Source organism: Euprymna scolopes, chromosome 20 (assembly GCF_053919585.1).
Source record: "Euprymna scolopes isolate OS-2025 chromosome 20, ASM5391958v1, whole genome shotgun sequence".
In the NCBI taxonomy this organism is placed as follows: Eukaryota; Metazoa; Mollusca; class Cephalopoda; order Sepiida; family Sepiolidae; genus Euprymna; species Euprymna scolopes.
The window spans coordinates 80,859,017-80,884,830 of record NC_136501.1 but is presented as its reverse complement, the minus strand read 5'-3'; the positions used below and the strand labels follow the sequence as shown (position 1 = coordinate 80,884,830).

The 25,814-nt window shown below is 38.4% G+C and overlaps 1 protein-coding gene and 1 long non-coding RNA gene across 2 annotated transcripts in view; one reads left to right on the top strand and one right to left on the bottom strand.

Moving 5' to 3' along the window:
- Positions 1–5,681, bottom strand: part of LOC145241490 (large proline-rich protein BAG6-like) — a 322,214-nt gene extending 316,533 nt beyond the window's left edge. The window contains exon 1 of the mRNA XM_080104490.1: positions 5,657–5,681. The gene's annotated coding sequence lies outside the window, so the exon portion shown is untranslated. The remainder of the gene's footprint in view (positions 1–5,656) is intronic.
- Positions 5,682–23,845: 18,164 nt separating this feature from the next.
- On the top strand, positions 23,846–25,611 carry LOC145241489 (uncharacterized). The gene is made up of 2 exons (XR_013862562.1): positions 23,846–24,504; positions 24,795–25,611. It is a non-coding gene; the product is annotated as an uncharacterized LOC145241489 (long non-coding RNA).
- The last annotated feature ends 203 nt before the right edge of the window (positions 25,612–25,814 follow it).

The following is a 25,814-nucleotide window of genomic DNA, read 5'->3' as shown; positions in this document are numbered from 1 at the left end:
ACCTGCCTTTTATACCACTCTCTCAATCCCTCCTCTTGCGCATGCGCCCGGAGATTCCTGACAACCTCAAGACTTCCGCTTATAAAAACCCAAGTTTTGTTGTTGCGCATGCCTACACAAGGCACAAACACGTGGGCGTTTGTTTTGTTGATAAGTACTACACTGCATCCGGGGTGTGCCAAATTGTGTAGGGTGTCAAAAAGAACTCTATGATGAGTCATTGGAAAGAATGGTTGAGGTGAATCCGTTGAAGTGTCATAAATGATCTGCGTGTCCGAGGTAGGCACGGGCAGGTATGCGAATTTGCAAGTTGCAAATTCAGGTGACGATGGATCCAATGTGCCCAGACTAGGCTGGTCTAAGGCCATCTGCTGTAAGCCGATATCTGATGGTGAGGATAGAGAATAAATGGGAAGGCAGGACAAAGCGTCTGCCGCAGCATTCTGTTCACCTGAGATATGTCGGATATCACTGGTGAATTGTGAAACAAAATCCAAGTGGCGCGGTTCATGGGGAGAATATTTGTCCGGCTTAGAACGCAGTGCATATGTCAGCGGACGGTGATCAGTGTAGATCACAAATTGACGGCCCTCGAGTGAATGTTGGAAATGTTTTACTGCGAGGTACATTGCTAGGAGTTCACGGCCAAACGTGCTGTAATGTTGTTCCGCCGGTTTCAGCTGTCTTGAAAAGTATGTGAGAGGTTGTTGTTGGTGCTGCTGTTGCAACACTGCACCTACTGTGCCTGATGTGTCAATGACCAGAGAAAACTGGGCATCGGGTACAGGATGTGCAAGTAGAGATGTTGTCGCCAGTTTTGTTTTCACTTCATTAAAAGCTTTAAGCTGGATCTCATTAAGTAAGATTTGCTCATTTTTCTTCTTCCTGTTACATAACAGAGCTAGGAGATCCGCGCAGTGTGGGATAAAGCGTCTGTAATAGTTTAACAGACCAAGGAAGTGCCTTAGTTGGTGAAGTGAAGTGGGTGGTTGAAGGTCTTGTAGAGCATTAACCTTTTCCGGTAATGGAGATATACCGTCTGGGCTGATAATATGGCCCAAGAAAACACATTTACCAGGGCTAATCCTAACCTGGTATCGCTGAAACCGTTCGAATAGTAGACCGAGATGAGTGACATGTTCCTCAGGTGAGGCACTTGCCACGAGAATGTCGTCTATATAATTATAGACGAAGTCCAAGTTATGCACTACTTCGTCCATAAAGCGCTGAAATGTGCTAGCCGCATTTCATAAACCAAAGGGCATAGTTAAGAATTCAAACGCTCCGAATGGAGTCATTACCGCAGTCTTGGGTATGTCGGCCGGATTCACTGGAATCTGATGGTAAGTCTTAACTAGGTCTAGTTTGGAGAAGATGTTACAACCATGTAGAGAGGAAGCAAAGTCTTGTATATGTGGAATTAGGTAACGATCAGGTACTGTCATGGCATTGAGTCATCAGTAGTTCCCAGTCGGATGCCAATCTCCATCTCGTTTTGGGACCATATGCAAAGGGGAAGCCCAGCATATTATTCCTAGCTGCAGCATATGGTTAAATTCTGCGTTCGCTGCCTTAAGTTTATCAGCAGGGAGGCGGCGAGGGTGTGAGAAAACAGGAGCACCTGCGGTCTCGATGTAGTGTTTTGTGGTGTGCGTGGGTTCGCTTACCACAAAATTTAAATTTGTTAACTCCGGATAGGAGTGTAAGGCGGTCTGATACGGGTTATCTGAAGCGGCAATGAAGAATACTGGGCTGATAGAGGGGGTGGTTGTTTTTACGCCAGAGACAGAAAGTTCTGTATTTGCATCTATCAGCCAGCGTCTGCACATATCCACTATCAGATTGAAGTGGTGCAGGAAGTCCATGCCTAGTATGGGGTAGGGTAAATCTGCGATAGTGAAGACCCACGTAAAGTCTCTCCGTAATTCCAAGTCCAGAGAACGAGAAATTTGACCGTACATGGGGATGGGTGAGTGATTTACCACCTGCAGTGTAATGGATGACACTGGTGGCTTCTCTGTGAGAAGTTTCAGTGGCCAGATACTGCAGGCTGCTCCGGTATCAACCAAGCAACGTGTTTGAGTGGCGACGGTAGTGGCTTATATGTAAGGAGTTAGTCTGGAGTCGGTGCATGTGCAACTGCGGCTCCAGCTTCCCAAGTGTTTTATTTTGTGAGTGAGTCTCTCAATGGCTTTTAAAATAGCCATATCCATGATGTCATGAGGTTGTGACATCATTGCGAAGGCTCGCGGCAACTATTTTATATACTGGTGTATATAAAGAAAGCGACAACAGACCAAAAAATAAAAATTAACTATCTGAAATATAGATAGGACATTGTCGAAGGACCACGTGAGGAAAAAAAAAGCGAAAATATTTAACACTAAACAAAAATTAGAGAGAGAAAATACTTAAAAGACGAAAAAGAGATTCCACAATAAAAATAAAATAGAAAAGAATACTCTTGAAAGGAAAAGGCAGTGGTAAAAGAGTTAATATATGCATGTGTGTTTCTCTTTTCTTTTTTTTTTTTGTAAGTGTGTGTGTCTTTTTTTTTTTTTTTAATGTATATACGTAAAGCCTGAAGTTAAATCTTTTTAAAAAGGGTACTTTGGCTAAGAGACGAAGAGAAATATTATATATGTATATATATTTTTTTTGAAAAGTTCTATTTTCTTTATCAGTTGTTTCTTGCTTGAGTGTGTATGTGTATGTGTGTGCGTGTTTGCATCCTTCTTAGCCAAAAAAAAAAAAATGTTTAGTCACTTCTTAGCCAAAAAAAAAAAATGTTTAGTCACTTTTTTTTTTTTGAACACTCTCGTGATGTGGTAGCATGCGTTTTCTTCCGAGAGAATATATCAACCACATGCGTCAAAAGATGTGGTGCTGACGCCTTAAAATATTTTTATGTATATAATTATTCTCGGGTTAAGAATACAGCAAAGGTCCAGTGCATAACAAGGAAATAGCGCCTTTTTCTTTCTTTTTTTTGTTTGTCGAGCTCGAATTTTTTAAAATTCGATATGAAGTCGACAGCTCCGTGTTTATTTTTCTTTGCCGAGTCTGACAAGGGTTTTTTGTCATTGTTGTTCGCCCACTGCCAGCGAAATTCTCTTTTTCCTCGTCATCTGTATACCCAATGTTACTTGTCTTCAGTCAAATAACAGGGTGATGTGCCGGTTGTCTGTAAAGGAAAAAAGGAGGTTCAATGCCATTGTTGCTTGTTGAGTTACTTGTCAGTAATAGTTCACTTGTTTTTCTCTGTTGAAAAGTTCGCTTTTTGGGCCGAATTTTAGCTTGGTGGTTTTTCTGTGCTGTGTCAGGTTTTACAAAAAATAAAGAAAAAGGCTCGCCATTCAGAATTGCTTGTATATCAAGAGGGGGGGAGGTCAGCATTTTAGGGTTTTGTAACGCTTTTAGGGCACAACCTAATAAAATAAATAATTCAATACAAACTTCTGAAATGACGAACGCAACAACTTCATAAAAGGTAACACAAAAAAGGTTTATTAAGGAGAATGTGATATGTTCCTTGTCAAAAGCTGGACTCCAGCCACCTGGTGCTATCGTGGTAGTTATTCCCCGTGGAATCATCGATACCGTTAGAAATCACCGAGGTGGAGAGAGAGAAGAAAAGGGAGGTCCATTCTGTTTGGTGTCTCTCTCAGTAAGAACGAGTTGTTATTCTTCAAACCGGATGCTGGCCGAATTTCTTAGAGGATGGGAAGGATCAATGCGCCGTAACCCTGATTGGTCAGTATGTGGCCAAATAGCACAGGGGGGGGGAGGCATTGATTCGAGGAATAAAAAAGTTCCATTTGTTTCTGCTACAAAAGAATGACAGAGATGAAAAGAAATACTCCATGATTAAAACAAAACAAGCATTTATGTAATCATGAAGAGGGCGACTCCTTTACTGGATGGTACAAGGCTATCAATTGAGATTACTGAGAATACAAAAAGAGGCGGGAGAAAGAGATTAAATAATATTTTAATTCGAATGAAATTAAAGGAATGAATTTATTGGAACCTGAATTGATAAACACGTCTCCTGGCAAGGGCCATCAAATATTTGAGATCATCAGATTTCTTTTATTTTTTTTGTAGCCAAGAACTCCGTTGGACTGATTTCATACTGTGGACCAGACTTACTTAAAGAGGCATAAGCCTTATACTTCCTATAAACTATATATATGGATTAATGTCCCCCACGTGGACTTACCCAATGAATAAGGTTGGTGTCCCCTCGCTTCTTGTTCTATATATCTGTAAAACCTCTCTCTTTTAAAAACAAAAAGAAAATCTATTACATTCGATGCTTTTTAATTGAAATTAAATGACTTTGAAATTAACGTATTTATGCATTATGGTCAATCCACATGCTGTTGATTTCTCCTTATATCTATACTTGACAAAATGAAAAATCTTTCTGACTGAGGAAGTCATTGATTGACTGTCAGTTTCTGGTCTTGTTAACTTTAGCTCAGATGAGCCTTCCTGGTACAAAGAATATTGAAAGACTTTCTTTTATCATATTTGCCTTTCTTTTGATATCATTTTCCTTACAGTACCGTTGAATTGTTGGTTTTTCTAAAAAAAAATAAAAGCATGAACCAAAAGATGATAAAACTCAATTCTTTAGATCCTGTGTCTTCTGTCTCATTTTTTTTGCGTTGGTTGAACTATTGTGCTTTCTACTAACATGCCAAAATTACTAACTATTCTTGCTTCATTCTTTAATTGTATGCACAGAAGCTCTAATGGGGATATAAGCACTTTAACACATATCCAACTCAGAATCATATGAGAATCTTTGCCTCCATGGGTCTAACATTTGATGGGATATAGTTGGGTGGCGTATTTCCGATAGTGGACTCCCCTGCCCTTGACTAAACCGGAACAAAGTGAAACTATATCCTAAAGTTTAGTGCTGGGACTGAGGTTAATTTGGATTAACCTCAAAACTGAATCAGGGATGTAATATAACACAGAGAGAGTTTTTTATTATTATAATTAAACCAAATGAATTCAAATGTGAAAAAGGCTTCTTCATCCATCTCATCTTCAGCTTGTATCTCCCTCTCTTTTCTCTCCCGAGAAGATGATGATGAATTCATGTTAAATATCGATATGTAGAATTCAACCGACTTTTCATTATATATATCGAGAAAAAAGAAAGAAAAGAAGAGAAGAAACAATAGAAAATAGATTAGAATTTATTAAAAGAAACATTTTTTATGTATTAGATTTAGCTTCTTTTTTTTCAGAAGATTATAAATCTATAAAAATCATTTTTTAAGAAAATATATAAATATTCAAACAAGTTTGTCAACATGTATTTCTCAAATACTCAATTTAAAAAAATATATCATTTTTGAAATTTAATACTAATTATTTTTCATAAAGTGAAAAATAAAAGATTGATTCCAAAAATAAAATTTATCATATCTTTACAAAAACATTTTTAAGAATTATAACTCTCTGTCTTTCAGGCTAATTTCAAAGTGTAATATTTTTTTTCAACTCACTCGTCTCAACTGAGTCAAATTTTATTTTTGTTCCATACAAAATTGCTATTTTAAATGAAATTTTAATGAAACAAATCTTATTTTAAAAATGTGTAAATATATTAAAATTCAAAAATAAATGTACTTACCGTTAGTTTTGGTCAACCATCCAATAAATAAATTAAGTTATTTTGGGTCGCTTGGAGATAAAAGAAGTAAAACTATCTATTTAGGTGAATTAGCATGGTGTAAGGCTCCAAAAAATGTTATAGAATGTGATGAGAAAAGTGATTTTAAAAAATAATAGATTGAAAATGTTATAACACCAACCTTCAACTCTGTGCATTTTGTTATCTTATTTTATTGCTTGTTACCATGCACATTCGATGACTTCACAATAAACAATCAAGCTACCATTCAGTTTTTATGACATCATCAATTTTTATCTAAGACATAAGTTTAATCCAGTCAGATTTTCAAAGTCAAACTGAAATGGCAATCAGTTTAGCATATCGATATTTGATTCAAACTAATCTATTTTTCATTTTTTTTTGTGCTATGAAACAGATACTGTCAAGAATTATAAATGTCAACTGAATTAAAGGAATAAATTGTAAGATGGTCAACATCATGATCTTTGGAAATAGACTTTTGTCATTCATCCATTATATATATATATATATATATATATATATATATATATATATATATATATATATATATATGCCCCAAACCTCTAGCTTTGATTGAGGGGAGACTAAAATTTGCTCCTACAGTTTCAAATGATCTAAAATAACAGTAAAGGGAGACTTGATTCCCAATATTTCTCATATGTAATATCTGCCCTCTTTTAAAAATAGAGTAGGATTACGAATATCTCCAGTATCAAATAATCCTTATACAATGTGAAATTTACTTTATGTATGAAAACCAAAGAGGGGAGATATAACATATATTACATTACAAAAATGAGCATATGGAAGCAAGAAGGACAAACGAAGAAGTTTAGCTGAAACTTTTATTCAGGGTAAATACGATTGTAGCAGGTGCTGTTAGTATTGTCAGGATGTGCTGTTGATGACAGAGGTGGTGACGGGGACATCAATCAGCTGCTTTGAGTAAGGATAGTGGTTAGTCAGCAGGCTTGTAGGGGACTAAAAATTAGAGGACACTGGGGAGGAGTAATCTGCCCCTGCTTTAAGGCTGGTTGGTTTTTCCCTTTGGTCACGGGCAGACGTGTTGCCTTTTCCCTTTCAAGAAGAGGAGAAGCTTCGTTCCACCACGAGGTGAGCTCTGAGAACTTTTTCCACCAGTCGGTGAGTCTTATTGAACTGTCGCTATTGTATTGTGTTTTATTGTTGTTTAAATGTTTGTCAGTGTATAATAAATGTGTAAATGTAATTGGGCAATTGTGTTTATTCATATATTTTTTGTTTAGTTAAAACTAACAAATTGGTGACTCCGAGAAAATATATATGTACACGCACATACATAATAATAAGTTCTGTTAAAAAAAAAAAAAGTAAAATAATATTTTATGAAAAATAAGAAAAAGTTAGGATGTAAATTTTATTACTAGAATTCTAATTATTATTCCCTAAATAAAAATTCGTAGGGTAGCGTAATTAAGACAGCAACACGATTTTTCTTCTATTCTTTACATATTTTTGTCGATAGAATAAGGATAGAACTAGGGTTTTGTTTTAATCATGCACAACAAATGCAACAAGTTTTTTTTCGAAACTAAATTATCCCTTATAGGAAAATTTTGTTCCTGAAATGGCTGTCGGGGTTGCTGTCAAATTCGGCGCCTGATACAGGATAGGCTGATATGGGCGAGTACGTCGCATTCTGTCTCTGTGCCCCCTTACCCTCCGTGTTGTATTATTACTATTCCTTTCTTTCCATGCCCTGCTGGTAGACTGTTGTAGTTTTTTTTTTTTTAAATGGCGACAACTTGTAACGTTAATGCCTCGTTAGTTCGTGACAACCCTGCTTTGTTTGTCAATCGATTGACAACCAGGCAGAGAAATTCTGTTACGTCGCATCCATTTTACCTCAGGATACAATTACTGAGGTAAGAGAGTTAATAATCTCTCCACCTACAGAAAAGCCGTACAATGTACTTAAGGAGAGAGTCACGACTGCTGTGACTGTTTCCACACATAAGCGTATTTCGTAGTTGTTGGAACAAGAGACCCTGGGAGATAGCAAGCCGTCCCAATTTCTAAAACGGTTACAAAAATTAGCTGAAGGTGCGATGGATAAAAGCATCGTTAAGCATCCCGATGGAGTATAAGGTGGCTATCGCTGCTCAGGACGAGTCCGAGCTGGTTGAACAACTCGCCGTCATAGCAGATCACATTGCAAACATATTATCCACACAATCGTCTGCAGTATCCAGTGTGAAGACCTCTGGAAGAGACGAGCTTCTGGAAAAATTAATAGGGGGCCCAAAACGGCTGGAAGCCCATATGGACAGAATGGCGGAAGACATCGCCAGACTATCATTAAAACAGAAGCAGGGACATGGCAGCAGAGGAGGTCGCAGCCAGTCCCGGGAACGCAAGCAAGAAGCTATTTGTTGGAAGCACAAGAGATTTCGCGAAAATGCCAACTCTTGTATTCCACCTTGCAACTATAAGGGGCAGGGAAAAGCCTAAACAGACAGACGAGAGCGGCATCAACTGTCGGTGCATCCTGCTCTGGCCGCCTACTTTATGTTGTAGATAGGAATACAGGCATCTCGTTTTTGGTGGACAGTGGGGCACAAGTTTCCCTTATCCCGGTAACATCAGTGGACAAAAGGTCTCCTCCCTGTAAATTTACACTGCGAGCTGTAAACGGTTCGATAATACGGACTTATGGGGAGAGGTGCATGGACCTTAACTTGGGTTTACGCAGATCGTTTATCCATGTTTTCATAGTGGCTGACGTAAGCAGTGCTATACTGGGTACTGACTTTCTGCAAGCATTTGGCCTGGTAGTAGATATGTCAGGCCAGTGTCTCCAAGATCCAAGCACACAACTTGCAGCATGTGGGGTGGTGGGGACTGGCACACCATTAGGTCCACAGGTAGCACATGCAGACCAGGACGAAGCCTTCCTGAGTCTGTTGAAGGAATATCCTTCAATATCGGTCCCCTCCTTTCACAAGGAAGTGTTACCACACACTGTAACTCATTACATTTAGACAAAAGGCCCACCCGTCCATTGTAAAGCCAGACGTTTAACACCTGAAAAAATAAAGGCTGCGAAAGCAGAATTTCAGCAGATGATGCAGCTTGGCATAGTTCGTCCTTCAAATAGCGAATGGGCCTCGCCTCTTCATCTTGTTAGTAAGGGTCCAAATGCATGGCGGGCAAAATGCCGCTACGAAACCGGATAGGTACCCAGTACCACATATCCAAGATATAACAGCAGTGGCCTAGAATAATAGGGTCTTTACTAAATTAGACCTTATTCGGGCATACCACCAGATCCCTGTGGAGCCCGAACATATTCCCAAAACGGCAATTACCACACCGTTTGGAATATTTGAATTTTTGCGTGTTCCATTTGGTTTATGCAACGCAGCTCAAACATTCCAACGTTTTATAGACCAGATTCTGCGAGACTTGCCATTTGTGTGTGCATACATAAATGACGTCCTCATTGCTAGCAAGAATAAGCAGGAACACATAGATCATGTGCACCAAGTATTCAATCACCTGAACCAATATAGTGTTGTTTTAAATCCATCGAAATGTACTTTTGGTCAATCCGAGGTTATATTTTTGGGGCACCATATTTCAGAGAAGGGAATTTCCCCATCCCCAGAGACAGTCAAGTCCATCCGAGATTTCCCTATTCCTGCTACAATGAGACAGTTGCAGCAATTTTTAGGATTAGTTAACTTCTATCGTAGGTTTCTCCCTCATGTTTCCCAAGTACTTTTGCCATTGACAGGTATGCTGACAAATGTGAAGAACTGCAACATTACACTATCGGAGGAAGCAATAGCAGCATTCAACAAAGTAAAGGCCATGTTAGAAGACACCGCAAAGCTGTCCCACATTCAACCCGATAGTGAACTTTGCCTGGCAGTAGATGCATCTGCAACTGGAATTGGAGCAGTCCTGCAGCAAAAATGTAATAGGAACTGGCGACCTATTTCTTTCTTCTCCAGGAAATTAACTGACGCAGAAATATGCTATAGCACATTTTCCAGAGAGTTGTTGGCCTCGTTTTCCGCAATAAGACATTATCAGCAGCTCCTAGAGGGACAGCCATTCTACTTGGTGACTGACCACAAGCCTCTATTAGGCGCTCTGCAGTCCTCCTCAGACAAATACTCTCCCCGAGAGGTTCGTCAGTTGAACTATATCCTACAGTTTACATCGGATGTCAGGCACGTGAAGGGAGCTGACAACATACCAGCAGATACACTGTCACGAGGAATAAACTCCTTCACATTGGGACTTTCCGTCGAAGCCAACACCTTAGCTATGGAGCAAGAAAAAAATGAGCACCTGCAGAAGCTTCTGCAGAATAATGGAACATCACTGCAGCTGGTGAAAATGGCACACCCCAACAGCCCTAGAAAAATAGTGTGTAATATCAGCACTAACAAACTGCGCCCATATGTCCCAGCATCCTTAAGGAAAGACATATTCAACGCGGTATACGGGTTATCACACCTAGGGGCCAATGTGTCGATACGTTTGATGACAGACAGGTATGTCTGGCCGAGGATGAAAGCAGACGTGCGAGAAATGGACAAAGAAGTGTGTGCAGTGTCAAAAGGTCGGTCGACATACACGTGCACCACTAGGCACATTTCCAGTACCTGATGAGAGGTTCAAGCACATACACCTCAACATCACCGGTCCATTTCCGACATGTGAAGGCCAATGCTATCTTTTGACATGTGTCGACAGATTTTCAAGGTGGTTTGAAGCCTTACCAATGCCGGATATGACAGCATACACAACAGCCAGAATTTTCCTTGCTGGATGGGTAGCAAGATTCGGTGTCCCGGAAAACATGACAACTGACAGAGGTAGACAGTTCAAGTCCGAACTGTTTCATAAACTCTCAGGACTTTTGTGCACCAGAAGTATACACATGACAGCATACCATCCACAAGTAAACGGAGCAGTCGAACATCTACATCGCAGCCTAAAGGCCTCTTTACGCGCAATGCTTACCAGCAATACAAAGTGGTTAGAACACCTTCCTCTAATTTTGCTGGGTTTGCGCACAGTAGTGAAGAAGGATATGAATTGCTCAGCAGCAGAAGCGCTGTATGGTACCACACTATGCCTGCCAGCACAATACTTTTGTGATACACCAAATAAAGTTTGGGACCCCGCATCATTCGTTGATAGACTGACAAGAACCATGGCCAAAATGGCATATTCTTCATCAGGAATAAACAAGTGCGCTAACACATATGTGCCAAAGGCACTAGAGACATGCACACATGTGTTTGTTCGCGATACAGCTAGGTCGCATGCCCTGCAACCACCGTACTGCGGACCTTTTAAAGTCAACAGGAAAAACAAGAAGTATTTCAGCATCCTCATTAAGGACGAAGAAGAATTGACAGGTTGAAACCCGCAACACTCGAGGATGCATATTTAGAAGTAGATCCCTCACAAAGGATGCCAGTCGAAGTGACATTAGAAAAACGCCCTTATAAAAAAACATGTTCGGGCAGACAGGTAAAATGGCCTGCCCATTTAAGAGACTTTGTCTCTACATAAAAAAAAAACAAAAAAAACAATCCTCTCACAACATTCAATTAAAACTACTCTGTATTTTTTTTTTGGGGGGGGGGAGTGTTGTAGGGGACTAAAAATTAGAGGACACTGGGGAGGAGTAATCTGCCCCTGCTTTAAGGTTGGTTGGTTTTTCCCTTTGGTCACGGGCAGACGTGTTGCCTTTTCCCTCTTAAGAAGAGGAGAAGCTTCGTTCCACCACAAGGTGAGCTTTGAGAACTTTTTCCACCAGTCGGTGAGTCTTATCGAACTGTCGCTATTGTATTGTGTTTTATTGTTGTTTAAATGTTTGTCAGTGTATAATAAATGTGTAAACGTAATTGGGCAATTGTGTTTATTCATATATTTTTTGTTTAGTTAAAACTAACAGGCTCTTGGGAATCACTGGCAAAGAAGGGGTAGTCTGGAAAGCTGCTACAGGTGTCGTCTAGGATGAGGTTGATGACAGCTGGCTGCTGCTGATGCTGTGGCTTTAGCTGCTGCTGGGATGGCAGCATCAACAGACAACCTCACTGTTCGGCAATCTAGCCTATTCTGTCTGGTTGTCAAAAACCAATTGTATTTATACTTGGCCCGCAGATGTAGTTGAAGACATGATGGCTCCGGGTGTTGATGTGTCATTTTCCTTTCAAAGTTGTGTTAGTTTCCAAGTCTTAACGTACTGTAGGAAGTCATTTGTTTGGCGGCGGGGGGGGGGGGGGTGTCACTTGTCTGTATTGAATTGATGCTGATAAACTCATAGATGTATTTGAGTAAGAATTATACTCTCATTGTGTTCCATAGGTTAACTATTTGTATTAATATACTAGCATGGGTGCCCGGTGTTTCCCGGGTGTTTGGAGGTGCGTGTTGAGCAAAAGAAAAAAAGTGGTAGTAGGAAGGCAGGCTCGAACCCGTACTGCGAAGGAAGAAAAGAATGAGGGAAAAACGTGACATCTTTGCTGTTACGACCACCACCAAACCGGAAGTGATGTAGGTTTAAATTAAAGCTAGACAATCGAAAAGAGGGGATGACTTTCAAAAATATCGGCAAGAAAAGCGACCCCCCTCTGTTGAAAAGTGCCCAGTTGAGGGTGAAGAAATTAATGTTTTAGCCAATATTTTGGTATTTGTCGTCTGAAGGGTCGAGCTTCAAAACGATACTGATCTTGTGAAAATCCGTTGCCTCTGTCGAAAGGTTTAGGCAGACATGCAAACATATATACATACATACATACATTTATATATTGATAGCTCAAATTTCCGACCCAAACCGATTAAAAAGCTTGCCCTATCTCTGAATACCCTTTATGCAAAATTTCAAATGTTTAGACCAGAAATTGTCTGAGTAATTTGACCACAGAGCTCAAATTTTTTTTAATTTGACCCCTATTATGGCCCCTTAATATTTATTGTTTTGGGCTCAAATCAAGTTATTAAGTTAGATCAATATTCAAGTAACCTATATCTAAAATTTAAATTGTTTATACTCAAAATTGTCAGAGGAGTTTGGTAGAGTTCTCAAAGATCATATTGTTGAACTTTGACCCCTTGATAGCCAAATTTCTGGCCGAAAATGGATTACAAAGATTTTCCCAAATCTCAGTACCCTGTATATCAAATTTCGAGTCTGTAGACTGAAAATTGACAGAGTTATTGTGTAGGGAAATGTACACAGACACACACACACACACACACACACACACACACACATACACACACAATTTCACTTTTATAGATATATAGATGTGCAGGAAGGTCGTTGGCTGTGATGTTCATACTTCAAACTTAATTCTTTTTTTTTTTTTTTTTTCGATGAATGGTTCCCCCTAGTAGTTTTCTTGCTAGGATAACTTGCCAATTATGCCATTGATGTAGACACAGAAAAAAACAGGCTTTCACGCTCTCATGTGCATTTGGTATGTTTGTGTTGCTTGTGTCGATGAACAGGATTCGTCTCAGCACTGCCATTATTGTCACTATCACTGCTCCTGCTGATTTCGTGCTTTGTTTATGCAAATCTGAAGAGATATGCAATATAACACATATAAGAAATATTTTGAATCAAGTCTCCTGTTGCTGTTATTTCAGATCCTTTGGAACCATAGCAGCAAGTTTTAGTTTCCTCTCGCTCAACGCCAGAAGTTTTGGGGAAATATCAGACATTTTATAATTCATATGCAAAACTAGGAAAACATGAAACATTTTATAGCTGTAAAAAAAAGTTGCCAAAAATAGGCTCTGGATGATGGATGATTTCCTAAATTTGTGACCTTAAGGGCAAATGTCACATAGCGCATTACACCATTCAGGTCATTACCTTTCCAACGAGCCTTCATTTGTTAAATTCTGATCAATAGTCAATGAGATTTGGAACTTACATAAAATTGCCAAAAATGGTGGTATATCTATACTGAATATTGAAATGCTCATATCTTTGGTTCTATGGGACAAAATACATGAAAATTTGCAGGCTTTTTGAAGATTATAACACTATTCCATGGTTAAAATTTTATGGCAATTGTTATAAAAAACCCTATATTTTCAAACCAATAAAATATGCCCAAATTTCCCTACATTATATATATATATATATATATATATATATATATATATATATATATATATACATATATACTACTAGCAAAAGTATATATATATATATATATATATATATATATATATATATATATATATATATATATATATACAAATATACTACTAGCAAAAGTACTCGTCGTTGACTGGGTTCAAAAACAGCCTACAGAAAATGGACTCTGATTTATGAAAGTATGATAGGTTATAAGAAGGAAGGGTTGTAAAGAGCTTCGAATTTGGAGGTATCAAAACCAAAGCAAAATATGATGAAAGTAAAAATAAAATAGATAAAACCCATAATTTATTATACAATACCTGTTCACACTGACACACTTATCACAATATTCTGTGGATCTATATTAAAAAACTTTGTTAAACTTTGTGACATATTTCCATTCTATGGAGGTCAGGTGCGAACGAACACCTCATAATTTTATTATACCATATTTCTTCAAACTGAAACATAATTATCAAAGTATACTTACGCAGATAGATATGAAAAGTCTTTATTAAAGTTTGTGCCTATTTCCATTCTATGGAGGCCAGGCACGAACGCAGACCCCACAATTTTATTATACCATCCCTATTTAAGTTAAAACATACTTATCAAAGTAGTCTTATGTACATCTCTATCAAAAACACTTGTAAACGTTTTTTTTAATTTTTTAATTTTTTATTTCCATACATTGTGGACCAGGCGCAAATGCAGACTCCACAATTTTAATGAACCACCGTTCTGCCAGATCAAACATACCCATTCCTGTGTCTCGATACATCATCTATCATTATATGTAATCATTTTTTTAAAATAGTCAACCATATAAGAGCCTATTCGTGACCACACACACACACACACACACACACACACACATTCAGCTTTATATTATGGATATGGTGTCCTACAAGCCAGCTTCAATTTTGCTGCTCCGGTTGTCTCCCCTGTGACCTTGCTAGGCCACTAATATATATAAGAATAAGAAAGAAATAGGTCACATGTTTTCCTTATATATTTGATGATCAAATAAAGTTTATTTAGCTTTGAACTGTCATTAATTATATCTTATATTATTTGCTCCATTCATCCGTGTAGAGCTTTCTGTATCTTGATAGGTTATTGTATAAGGATTATAATTTATTTTTATCGTCATCACTAAGTGTGTGTGTGTGTGTGCTTGTGTGTGTGTGTGTGTGCTTGTGTGTGTGTGTAAAGTTAAGTATGTTTATATTTACGTTCACAGGATTCACTCCTACACAAAATGACTGATCAATTATGAATTTTGGAACACAGCTGCTAGGTGTAAGTGATTCAAATGTAAGCTATATTTAGTTGAATTTAGTTTTATTTAAAGGAGATAAAATGAGGTGAAAGCTCTTGTAAAAATTCAGAGAGCTTGGTTTTTTGTAAAGTTTTAAGACTAGCTATTGGACATCAATTAATAAATATTACACAAATTTCAGTTTCTTTGGAGTATTTAAAATGTTTTTTTAGGGGGCATTAATATTCACAAGAGAAACAGATCAATGGAAAACTATTTCAATCACTATCATAAAGCAATCTGTATTGGCAAATTACTATCTCAATGGCAAAGAAAATCTCATCAGTAGGAATCATGTATTTAAGAATTCAGGTGATTAGTCATCTCCTTCTTAGTACAGACCAATAAGTCTCCTGTGCAGCATGAGTAAGTTACTGGAATCTGTGTTAAATAGAGAAGTAGTCAACCACCTCAGCAAAAATAACCTTCTTAGTGACATGCAATATGGTTTCCATTCTGCTAGACCTACAGTAGATGTGCTTACAGTTATATCTCATTAGCAAATTTATCGATGGAGGCTGCTAGGGAAATTGCTCTTGACATATTAAAGCCCTTTGATAGGGTATGGCATAAAGGTCTCATAGGGAAATGCGTGACTTACTTGACTAGCACGTGTGCATGATTCAAAGTGTCGCTCATGGAACAAAATGAAAGAGAAAGAAAGGAAAAACTAACATGGCGAGACAGTTTGTCTTATGGTGAATAATCACGTGACTGTGAATATTTATGCAAACGAGATTGGTCTATAAAAGCGGACGTGAACTGAGTATGAGGCGAGTTGAGAGAAGGCATGTTACTTACATAGACGTGTAGAAGTCAGCTGGAAAGATCGTTGCGTTTGTAAGTCGGAAGTTTTGACAACAGTGTAGAATTTAACCGAGAAATTGGTGATTTGAAGTGCAGAATAAATAACACTTCAGTTATTTAATTATAGATCTACTTAACAAGATCTCCAGCTATAGTATAGCCGGAAATGTCTTTTCAATTATTAAATCATTTCTCTCTGATAGGTTCATAAGAGTAGTGGTAGATGGGTAGAAATCAGAAGCTCACATTATTAATGCTGGAGTCCCTCAGGGGCCCATCCTGGGTCCAATTCTCTTCCTATTCTACATCAATGATCTTCCAAATCACATCCTTAGATCATTCATAGACATTTATTCTGATGACACTACCATCTATGGCAGCACATCAAAAGCTGTAAATAACCAAGTTCTCTCTGATTCTCTCTCCTCTGATCTTGAGCATGGGGTACCATGGGGTACCATGGGGAATAAAGTGTCTGATTACTTTTAATGCATCTAAAACCAAGCTTCTATCTACATTATCAACGTTCTGATGCTTATTTAGCATCAATTGAAATGAATCATTCTTGTCTTGGGGAGGCTTCATGTTTTGACAAGCTTCTAGGCTTGACCTTTACTCCTGGTCTGAAATGGAACACACATATCAAATACGTTGCCAAGGTTGATGGAAAAATGGTAGGAACCTTCTATTGATCCAGTAAATATCTACCTGCTAATGAAATTCTCTACCTACATAAGAGACAGGTATGTTCAAGGATGGAGTATTATTGCCACATCTTGACAGAGTTCAAAATAGACTTTGCAGCCTAATGGGGGATGAAGATTAGGCACAGGGCCTTTTTTTAATGTGGAGAGTGAACGGGAAATGGGGACCAACTCCCTGGGGAGTAGAGGGGCTGGATAGTGACAATTCGTATGAAGGGTTTCCTCTACATTGACCAATAACTGATTGCCACAAGGGCAATGGTCTTTGCTTGATATTTGGTGCCAAGCCCCGCATGGAGGTGAGGGCGAATTGATTGGATTTATTTGCTTTCCCACTGAGCAAATTAAGCAGAAGACCGTTTTTTACTGTGGAGAGTGAAGTGGAAATGGGGGCCAACTCCCCGGGGAGTAGGGAAGCTGGAGAGAGACAGTATTTATTTGCTTCCCCACTGAGCAAATTAGGCACAAGGCCGTTTTTTAATATGGAGAGAGAGGGAGGGGGTAGGGAAAGGGGGGATCCTACTCCAGAGAGGTGGGAAATCGGAGCTGGATAGTAACTGTGGTCTGTTTGACCAAGTTCATATATGTGGGGTTACCCCCACATATGGTCTTTGCTAGTCATTGCTTGCAGCATCTGTGTCAGAACAGATGGTATTTATTTGCTCCCCCACCGAGCAAATTAGGCACAAGGCCGATTTTTAGTGAGGAATGAAGGGGAAATAGGGACCAACTCCCCGGGGAGTAGGGGAACTGGATAGTGACAATTGCTACATTGACCAAGGTCTGATATGTGGGGTTACCCCCACATATGGTCTTTGCTTGCAGTATCTGCCGGAACAGATGGTATTTATTTGCTCCCCCACCGAGCAAATTAGGCACAAGGTCGATCTTTAATGTGAGGAGTGAAGGGAGGGGAAAGGGGAAAAGGGGACCAGCTCCCGAGAGGTGGGAAATGGGAGCTGGTTAAAGGTCAGACATGTGGGGTTGCCCCCACATCTGGTCTTTGCTAGTCATAGCTTGCAGTATCTGCCGGAACAGATGGTATTTATTTGCTCCCCCACCGAGCAAATTAGGCACAAGGCCAATTTTTAATGTGAGGAGTGAAGGGAGGGGGGAAGGGAAAAGGGGACCAGCTCCCGAGAGGTGGGAAATGGGAACTGGTCAAAGGTCAGGCATGTGAGGCCGCCCCCACATCTGGTCCTTGCCAGTCATAGCTTGCAGTATCTGCCGGAACAGATGGTATTTATTTGCTCCCCCACCGAGCAAATTAGGCACAAGGCCGATTTTTAAAGTGAGGAGTGAAGGGAGGGGGAAGGGGAAAAGGGGACCAGCTCCCGAGAGGTGGGAAATGGGAGCTGGTTAATGGTCAGGCATGTGGGGTTGCCCCCACATCTGGTCTTTGCTAGTCATAGCTAGTCATAGCTTGCAGCATCTGCCGGAACAGATGGTATTTATTTGCTCCCCCACTGAGCAAATTAGGCACAAGGCCGTTTTTAATGTGAAGTAAAAACCAGCTCCCCTAAAAGTAGGAAAAAAGGGGGCACTCTGGTTACCAAAAATAATAATTGTCCCAGTATAGAGGGTTTCCCCTCCATTGACTGGTACAAATTATCTTAAGTGCAGCATCTGCCGGAACAGATGGTATTTATTTGCTCCCCCACCGAGCAAATTAGGCACAAGGCTGATCTTTAATGTGAGGAGTGAAGGGAGGGGGAAGGGGAAAAGGGGACCAGCTCCCGAGAGGTTGGAAATGGGAGCTGGTTAAAGGTCAGGCATGTGGGGTTGCCCCCACATCTGGTCTTTGCTAGTCATAGCTAGTCATAGCTTGCAGTATCTGCCGGAACAGATGGTATTTATTTGCTCCCCCACTGAGCAAATTAGGCACAAGGCCGTTTTTAATGTGAGGTAAAAACCAGCTCCCCTAAAAGTAGGAAAAAAGGGGGCACTCTGGTTACCAAAAATAATAATTGTCCCAGTATAGAGGGTTTCCCCTCCATTGACTGGTACAAATTATCTTAAGTGCAGCATCTGCCGGAACAGATGGTATTTATTTGCTCCCCCACCGAGCAAATTAGGCACAAGGCCGATTTTTAATGTGAGGAGTGAAGGGAGGGGGAAGGGGAAAAGGGGACCAGCTCCTGAGAGGTGGGAAATGGGAGCTGGTTAAAGGTCAGGCATGTGGGGTTGCCCCCACATCTGGTCTTTGCTAGTCATAGCTTGCAGTATCTGCCGGAACAGATGGTATTTATTTGCTCCCCCACTGAGCAAATTAGGCACAAGGCCGTTTTTAATGTGAGGTAAAAACCAGCTCCCCTAAAAGGGGTCACTCTGGTTACCAAAAATAATAATTGTCCCAGTATAGAGGGTTTCCCCTCCATTGACTGGTACAAATTATCTTAAGTGCAGTATCTGCCGGAACCGATACTACACTTTGATCCCGGCCAAAAGGCCGGGCGGACCTTCAGGAAATCTTTTATTCATGTTAAAAAAATACAGTCAAAATTAACGATGAACAAAAAACTTAGGCACATTACCAAAACAAGTTGTATTCATTTGACCAACGTGATGTTAATGATGTCGCTCCGAATGATAGAAACAAATGACTCTAATTAATTATCGAATCAAATTTATGCAATCAAACGTAGATTGTGAGTTATTTTGTACCATTTAAATTAATTTAACCTAAAAGTAAGAAGTCAATTTCCTGTTTTGTTCGCATTTTGTTGATGTATTTAAATTCCGATGTGCGTAGCAAAATTGATGATGAAAAGAGAAAGAGGAGGTGAATGAATTCACTGAACCCGGATATTTTTTATACGTGTTGCTTACGTTAGCGTATCGCATCTTTTGTTTAAGGGAAGGGAAAGTGAAGAGGAGCAGTAGGAGTGACGGAAAAAAAAATGGAGACAAGTTGTTTTCCACCATTTTTGCCTGGCACTGCGCTACTTCCCCCCTTTTATTTAAATTATGTGCCTCTTTCTTTAGACATGTTGCCATTTTGAATTTTTTAGGGAATTGAAAATTTAAACATTTTTGCTTTAGAATTTCTCCCCTTACAAATTTGCCATTTACTAATTTTAAATAGATATTTAAATTATATGCTACAATTTGCATTTTCCTTTTATTTGTTACATTAGTGGAACACTAGGTGTATCAGAATTTTGGGGGAATCTTTGACACCCCTAGCACAAAACTGTGAATTCTCTTTTTAAAGTGGGTTTTTTTTAATTTTCTTTATAGAATATACTTCCAAACTAAACTATTAAAGTTGTTTAAAAAATAATAGAAATATCATTTTTTATTTTTTTTAAAAACAGTGTTTACAAAGTGCCTGCGCGTGTTCATGCAGCCATTTTTTTACATAATGAAATCAATTGAATTTTACGAGTTAAATTTTTTTCAATTTTTAAACTTTAAAAATCTATCAAAATTTTTCTATTGGTTCAATTTTTAAGATATTTTCAGGTTCAATGTGAAATTTTATGCTCTTTCCAATAAACCGAATATAATATTCTACACAAGCGTTTTTTTTTTAATTCATCCCCCCCTCCATTTTGAAATGTCTATTAAAATGAAAATAATTAATTTTCTCACCTCAAATTTATGTCACAAATTGAAGATACAAGATCAATAAATAAAATAAGCTAATTTAAAACAACAAAAAAAAGAACAGTTATTTGCAAATTTACCTGTAAAGTCCAAAGTTTAAAACCTTTTTTTAAAAACCATGTTGAATCTTTTTTGCTTTTTTTTTTAAGTGAGACCTTATAGTCTTGATACAACGTCCTAGTTTACAGTTACCCAAAGGTGCTGAGTTCAATCCTGAACGAAGGCAGTGAAAAAGTAACATTCAAAACAGAGAATCAGCAACTATGTCCCAAAGCCTAGCTGGAGTCCGAACACGGTACCCCCGTAATAATAATAAAGGGTTGGGTTCGAGACTCCTAACAAACGGTTCCCCAGTTCGATACAAAACACCTGACGAAGGCCGGAGGGCAAAATGGCTGAAACGTTGTGACAATAACAACCAAGATGAGGAAGTCAGTCCGACAATCTCAATTATATTCCATGTTTTTATTAACATAAGTTTCTCTTCGATCCACACCAATCAGACTGGAACACGAAAAAAGTTAAATATAAAGTTTTTCACCAAAAGGATGAACTCTTAATTAAATTTCCCAATGATTTTTTTTTTTTCTTTTGTGTCAGGAGTGGGAAATCCGTTTCTTAGTGAGAACCGAAATTCACTGCTATGTCGACAAGAATTTCTTTGTGTCCACTTGTCTTCTTCCTCGCTTCCTTTCTGAAAATACACTACTCGCTTTTTAAAAATTTTATTTCCTCCCTAAAATCTGCCCAAATGACTCTTTCTGTTGGATTATGAGTACTTCTGGAGACTGACCATTGAGGATACAGCTTATTCCAGAAAATATCGAATTGGGTATCTTGCCATTGATGGCCGTTTTGCAACCGATGAAAGAAAAGGTCAGACCAATCCTGGATTTCTGAGAGTTGAATCAACATATTGAGTGCCATATTGGGGGTGATACTGTAGATGTATGCAGTGAGATCATTAGAGAATGGAGGCAAATGAACAGTGCGTCTACATTAGTTGATCTAAAATCTGCCTATTTTCAACTCCGTGTCGCCAAGAAACTCTGGAAGTACCAGTTGGTCAAATATAAAGGCAAAACATACTTACGAGAGTGGAGTTCGGACTGAACTCGGCACCCAAAATCATGTCAACTATTCTGAGGAAGATTCTGGAAAGAATGGGGGAAAAAGATGGTGTTGAAGCTCATACATTGATGACAGCATCATAAATAAAACTCTGGTGACTGCAAAGAAGGTAGTGGCTTACTTGAAGGAGTACAGGCTGTTTGCCGAGGCACCAGAAAAATTGGACAGGGAAGCAGCCTTGGGGCTAAAGCTGTGACAAAGTGCATTAGGTGGATTGGAATTTTGAAGAGGGAACGAGGTCCCGCAAATGAAAGAAAAGCTCAACAAGTGGGAGCTTTTTCCAATATGCAGCAGGCTGATCGGGCATTACTTCATTGCTGGCTGGTTTAGAACAGCGTGCAGTTATATCAGGAGGTATGCCAAACGAAGAGGATGGGATGATAAAGTGGGAGGAAGAATGGCCACCTTAATCGAAGAGGTCCTGAAAGAAGTGGAAAGGCAAGACCCAGTTTGGGGAATATGGAACATGCCACAAACATTGGATGGAGTCGTGTGGTGTGATGCAAGCAGCATTGCAACAGGTGTCGTCTTGGAAGTGGGTAGAGTAGTTGCGGAAGACACAGCCTGACTAAGGAAGAAGAATGATGCTAGTCACATCAATGTGGCAGAATTGGACACGGTTACCAAAGGAGTGAATCTGGCCTTGAAATGGGAACTATACGACATCGGCATAATACAAACTCTGCCACCGTTTGCCTGGCTAAAAATCGGTAATTACCAATGATAAAAGGATAAAAATGAAAGAGCCCCCAGAAATGATTGTGAAGTGCAGGCTATGGATGCTGGCTGAGCTGATGCAGGAGTTTTCCCTGAAATTGCACATAACCATGGTGACCTCTGAGAAGAACAAAGTAGATGTTCTTACAAGAATGAAAAAGTTTATGCCAAAAAAAAAAGAGGATGCCGCTGCAGTGTCTAATTTGGATATTTTTGGGGTGCGAGAGCTGCATGATCTGAACCATAGGACCAACCAAGGACGTTGTTTCTAGTGAGAAAGTTGATCCAAGTGTCCACAAGGAACAAGTGAAGAAAATGGTCAGGATGTGCAACAGGTGTCACTCAATTGACCCTTCTCCAAGCACGCAACAAGCAGGAGAACTAGGTGAAATGGGATTTGGGCAAGATTGGCAGTTGATATCATCCATTACAGGAGGGGGGAACTTTATATGACAATCATTGACTGTGACCCCAGGCGCTTTACCTTATGGAGAAGGCTATATGGTGAAACGGCCAGTGAAATAGCGGAGCCTTTGATGTGGTGTTTCTAGAGTGAGGTCTGATGGAAAAGCTGCTAACCAACAATGAGATTTCATTTTAATCGGTAGCAGTTATGGATGTACCGAGGAAATGGAACGTCCGTCAATTCTACAGAGCTGCCTATAGACTCAGTAGCAACGGGATTGTGGAAAAACACTACTGGACAATAAAGGTAGTGACAGGGAGAGGGGGCACCGCCGGAGCAAGCTGTCTACTGGTACAATATGTCGCCTAGATTGGGACAAGTGCCAGAAACAGTTTCACACTAAACGATCATGAATTTTTATCGACTTTGTTTTACTGTTTATGAATATTGAAATAAAAGACATTACTACACATTTATTAATAATATCTCACATTTAATCACTTTTATCGACTTTTTTTTTTACTGTTTTACTGTTTATGTGTCACTTTTATCGACTTTTTCTTTTCTTTTTTAATAGCATTTTCTTAAAATGAATATTAAAATAATTTCCCAACTTTTTTCATTTCTATGTGTTTTAGTTTTTAGTTTTGTGTGTTGAATGAAACTTTTTTTTTCATTACAACAATAGTTATCGGCCCCGGTTCTTTGGCTGACAAACGACATCTGTCGGCGGTTCTTGAAACTAAATTACACGCATTCTCTTCATGTTACTGACATGCAGAAGTGCCAATGGTGCCATAGGTGTTATTGTAAATTAACACTCTTAGCTAATTCCGTAAAATGAGATTCTACTTTTTTAGGCGAATTTGCATAATATCTCACTTTTATCGCCTTTGTTTTTAATCACTTTTATCGACTTCTTTTTTTTACTGTTTTTATGTGTCACTTTTATCGACTTTTTCTTTTCTTTTTTAAATAGCATTTTCTTTTTAAATGACGTTTTCACTGTTTATGAATATTAAAAGAAAAATAATTACTAAACATTTATTAATAAAAAAAATGGGTGCTAGTGCACTTATGATCCGCGCTGAAATAAAGTTATTATTTAAAAAGCCATTCTTAACATGGGGAGGGTGCAAATTCGCCTAAAAAAGTAGAATCTCATTTTACGGAATTAGCTAAGTGTTAATTTACAATAACACCTACGGCAACATTGACACTTCTACATGTCAGTAACATGAAGAGAATGCGTGTAATTTAGTTTCAAGAACCGCCGACAGATGTCGTTTGTCAGCCAAAGAACCGGGGCCGATAACTATTGTTGTAATGAAAAAAAAAAGTTTCATTCAACACACAAAACTAAAAACTAAAACACATAGAAATGAAAAAAGTTGGGAAATTATTTTAATATTCATTTTAAGAAAATGCTATTAAAAAAGAAAAGAAAAAGTCGATAAAAGTGACACATAAACAGTAAAACAGTAAAAAAAAAAGTCGATAAAAGTGATTAAAAGTGAGATATTATTAATAAATGTGTAGTAATGTCTTTTATTTCAATATTCATAAACAGTAAAACAAAGTCGATAAAAATTCATGATCGTTTAGTTACTATGGCAACTAAAACATGTCCTTTGCTCATGCGCGGGGAGAAGTCAGTGTTTTTTTAGGGTGTTCGGCAGGGAACTCTAATCGCGACCAGTACCAAGTAGTCATTTAAAAAGAAATTTAAAAACAAATGTCTGTAAAAGACTTTTACTAAGAGTGAGACATTATTAATAAATGTTTAGTAACTTTTTTCTTTTAAAGAGTAAAACTTTTTTTATTTTTTAAATAATGTGACAAATAATCGTTTCGTTACTACGGTAACGTCAGTAAATAAAAAATGTTACGTGTGCATGGAAGGGACGCTTGTTTTTATGCTGGTCGCCGTGGAACTCAACGCCCAAGGAGTACCAAAGGTTGCAAAACGTGGGTTCAATAATTCTTCTTCTTCTTCTTCTTAATAATAATAATAAAAAAAAAATAATAAAAAAAAAAAGATTGGAAAACTTAAAAATAAAAAAAAAGAACACGCACAGAGACGCGAGAAAAAATACCGAGGGCCTATTTTGCCTTGGCACCGATTCCGGTAACAGTCACGCAAAAAATTAAGAATGACTTTAACTGACTGAAAAATAATTCAAAATAATTATGTTTACATTCTTAAAAATTTGTTTGAGTTTTCCAGAATTTTATTTTTTATTTCGATTTAATTTCAGTTAATAGACGAGAAACACAAGTGGTCCGAGAATTTTCTCACTACAAAGGGAGATAAGTGTGTAGCAAATAAGTGTAATCGTTCCTTCATTTGAATGATTTCTTCTTTTCCTTTTGGAGCTATGTCGTATGAAGCAGTTGAAAAGCAAAAAAAAGAGAAAGAGGAGACACTCAAACTGCTTAAGGAAATTCAGGCCATGTTGCAGTTACAAAAGAAAGATGCAAACGAAATTAATATCGAACTGAGAAGTAAAACAAATGCTAAACACACAGAAACGTTCGAAGAATCATTGGCAACTTCTACGGCTCGAGAAGTTTACGATTGTTTGAAGGAAATATGGGAATTCGAGGTAAAACTTTTAAATTGCAAATCCAATATTCAACAACAACGATTTGAGAAAGAAAAGAAAATGAACACTGAATTCATTCGTTCTTTACAAACATTTCTTCATGAAGAAAAAGTTTGATTCTATTTTTTTCTTCTGAAAAATTATAAAGTATTCACAATGTACATTATAGTGTAATTATTACACCACATAAACCTCGTTATTGGCTTGCTTCTTCTTCACGTGGCCAGAGTTAGACCACGGCCATCGGGATATATCTCGGTAGCCTCGGTTAGACGCGAGATGAGCTTTTAATGTAAGAAAAATCCAGGGCACAGTGGATTAGGACGAAAATAAAAATTGACTCGTGTAGAAGAATGCCTCCTTCATTGACCGAGGACATGAAACCTGAAGTGAAGTATCAGAACAGATACTATATTTTTCTCCTTACGTACACGTCGTGTATTTATTGTAAATAAACGTTGGCTTAAGGCATCTTCCTTCATATTTGAATAGCAAAATACTGGTTAAAATATTCCATATTGTGATTTGAGTTCTAGGCGGACCTGTACAAGAGTGATCCCCCCATGCGTTTTATTTTTTCTTCCTCCGATTATTATAGATTATATATATACACTCGTGAGCAAAAAAATTATTATAGATTATATATATACACTCGTGAGCAAAAAAATTATT